Raw genomic sequence first — 3071 nt, forward strand, 5'->3', positions numbered from 1 at the left:
GTAGTGCCTAAGGCATTTGACTGCTAACAAGAAGGCTGGCAGTTCAAACCCACCAACTACTCCTTGGAAGGAGGGCCGGGCAATCTACTTCCATAGAAATATCACCTCAGAAATCCAAGGAGGGGTTACTATGAATAGGAATCAACTCAACAGCAGTGAGTTTGGTTTATATATGTATGTATGTATGTATGTGTGTGTATATATATATATATTCCACTATATAATAATAATTTTCCCTGTCAGCTGGCAAAAGTAAATTTCTAGAAATGTGTATGGATTATGAATTTTTTCAATTCTCAATTGATTGCAAGAAAATAAAGGAAATATAGCATTTTAAAAAAATGTGTAATATGTATGTGCAACTACAAGGTGAAATTCAAGTTTACTAAGTACCTTGATAATGAAAGATAGCACTAAATAGAGTAAAGGATAAGTCTAAGTGTAATCTTACTTCTAACATTAGTGAGATGAGATCTTTTTTTAATCTTTTAACATGGTACCTAGAACATTATAAGTGCTCAGTTTAAAAAAATAAATATCTGCAATGTAACAACAGCAATAAGGGTACTGCACTAAACATTGTACATGGATTATCTCATTTAATTCGTAAAATAACATACAAGATGAGTACAATTGCCATTCCTATTTTACAAATGTGGAAAATGTGACTTAGAGGGCTTAAGAAACTTGCTAAAATCACATAGCTAATAAAAGACAAAATAAGAATTGAGTTAAGTCAAGGTACCAGTTATTATTGTCATTGCTGGTGTCCTCGCCATAACCATCACCAACCTACCTCCAGATCTCTGTAGAAGATTAGATTATGAAAATGAGTTCTTGGTACTTCCAAAGATAATTGTCTCCCCTTGGAAGGTATCCAGAACGAGCCCACATTAAGCTAAATTCTGCATTAGAGTGGGTTGATTTACAGTTGGGAGAATTTATTCCAAGAACCTAGAAGGCACATGAAAGATGAAGATAGAATTATCTTAAGTGTGCCAGATTTTGTTTTACCTTTAAACATACCCCAATGCATTAAAGGAAAGAGGATGAAGTCATTTTTTCCATATACAAAGACGATTTTTAATATTATTACTACTGGCTCACATGGTGGTCAATCTTTGAGGAATCAAACATGGAACCAAAGATATGCACACCTTGCATGAAATATGGTCTGCATTGCTAACAAATGACAAAAAAAAAAGAGAGAGAAATTTTAGTATAAATGTTTGAGTTTACTGTGAGAGTGTTGAAAATGAAAAGGTACGGTTTACTCAATTTGGAGTCCATTTATGGACTTTAGCTTTTAATTCAACTTTAGCTTTTAATTAAAAGCTATTTTAGCTTTTAATTCAAAATTTTCCACTCATTATACTTCCCCTATCTAATTATCAAAAATAAAAGTAAAGTTGCAATACTTTGAATATAAATTAATAATGGATGTACATTTTCCTAAAAAAAATACTTGTATGATGTCTTAGTTCTCTAGCACTACTATAACAGAAATACACAAGTGAATGGCTTTAACAAATAGGAACTTATTCTCTTACAATTTAGGACACTAGAAGTCCAAGTTCAGAGTGTCAGTTCTAGGGGCTAGGTGACCTTGGGCTTCAGCTCTGCCTCTTATTCCAGGGGCACTGGAGCCGGAGGCTTCTTCTACCTCAGGCAGCTGCAGGCTGCTGAGGCTGAGGAACTCAGGATTGATGGGTAAAATGGCACAAATCCAAGATCAGCAGACACAGCAGACCACTGGTTCAGGTCAAAGAAATGGAGATGAGGCCTCAGTCGAATGCAGGACCCACATGCCAACATGCTAATGACCATTCTCAAAGCTTCTCTTTATATAATAGAAGCAGGCTGTACCCTGAAGGCAACTACTTAGCTTTTCACAACAGATTCCACCAGAGAGGTGATTACAATCTCATCATGGGGAATAAATACATCCAGTTGCCAAACCACTCAAAATCATGGCCCAGCCAAGTTGACACACAACCTTAACTACCACAGATGAGTTATAATAATTTCTGGATAGTCATTTTAAAATGCCCATGTTCAAGTGGTGTGTCACCTTGGCTGCACTGTGGTTTTGAGTGGCTGGGCAGCTGGATGGTACTCAGCTGAAGAGACTGTAACAACCTTCATGACAGAGTCTGTTGTGAGCAGCTGGGGAGCTGCCTTGGGTGTGTGGTCTGCTTCCAATACAAAAGGAGAAGTTTGGGGAAAGGTCTAATTTTTTGGCATGTTTGGATCCTGCATTTGGCCAAGTCTTCATCTCAGTGGCCTGTCATGTTGCTTGCCAATCTCATGATTGTTCCTGGACTTGAACTAGGGATCTGCTCTGTTGTCTGTTAATCTAGGGGCTGTGCCATTTTACTTGACGATCTTGGGTTTGTCAGCCTCAGCAGCCAGCAGCTGTGTGAGTTAGAAAAAGCCTCCGGCTCTAGCAGGCCTGGAAAAGAAGACAGAGCTGAAGCCCAAGGCTGAGAGCCTTTACCCAGCCCCTAGAGCCAGCACTTTGAACTCAGACTTCTAGGCTCCTAAACTGTAAGAGAATAAATTCCTGTTTGCTAAAGCCATCTACTTGTGGTATATTTGTTATAGGAGCACTAGAGAACCAAGACAACATGTAAAAGATGAAGGTTAATGAATTTACCAAAACATCATAATATATTATTCAAATCTGATAAACAGAATATAAAACTGATATTAATACATTCTCACAGATTATTCAAAAACATAAATTAAATATTCCAGATTATTATTAATAGTAATGTGATTTAAGAATGGACACTCGTCATAAATAAATTTAGGAACCTACTTCCGTAGTGATACTGACTCGGAAACCCAAGGAGGGGTCGCTATGAGTCAGGGGCGACTCGACGGCAAATAACAACAACAACAACAATAAGAATTGCAAGAATGAAAAGCACTGGTTGTAGTTAGGGATTCAATATTCAAAGCTGGGAGACTTGACATGAAAGAAAAAAACTGGTAGAAGTTTTCATGTTGTTGTTGTTGTTATGTGCCATCGAGTCGGCACCAACTCATAATGACCCCTCCTTGGGTTT

The sequence above is a fragment of the Orycteropus afer genome, unplaced genomic scaffold (genome assembly GCF_000298275.1).
Source record: "Orycteropus afer afer isolate SDZICR_OR568_19922 unplaced genomic scaffold, OryAfe1.0 scaffold00021, whole genome shotgun sequence".
Taxonomy (NCBI): domain Eukaryota; kingdom Metazoa; phylum Chordata; class Mammalia; order Tubulidentata; family Orycteropodidae; genus Orycteropus; species Orycteropus afer.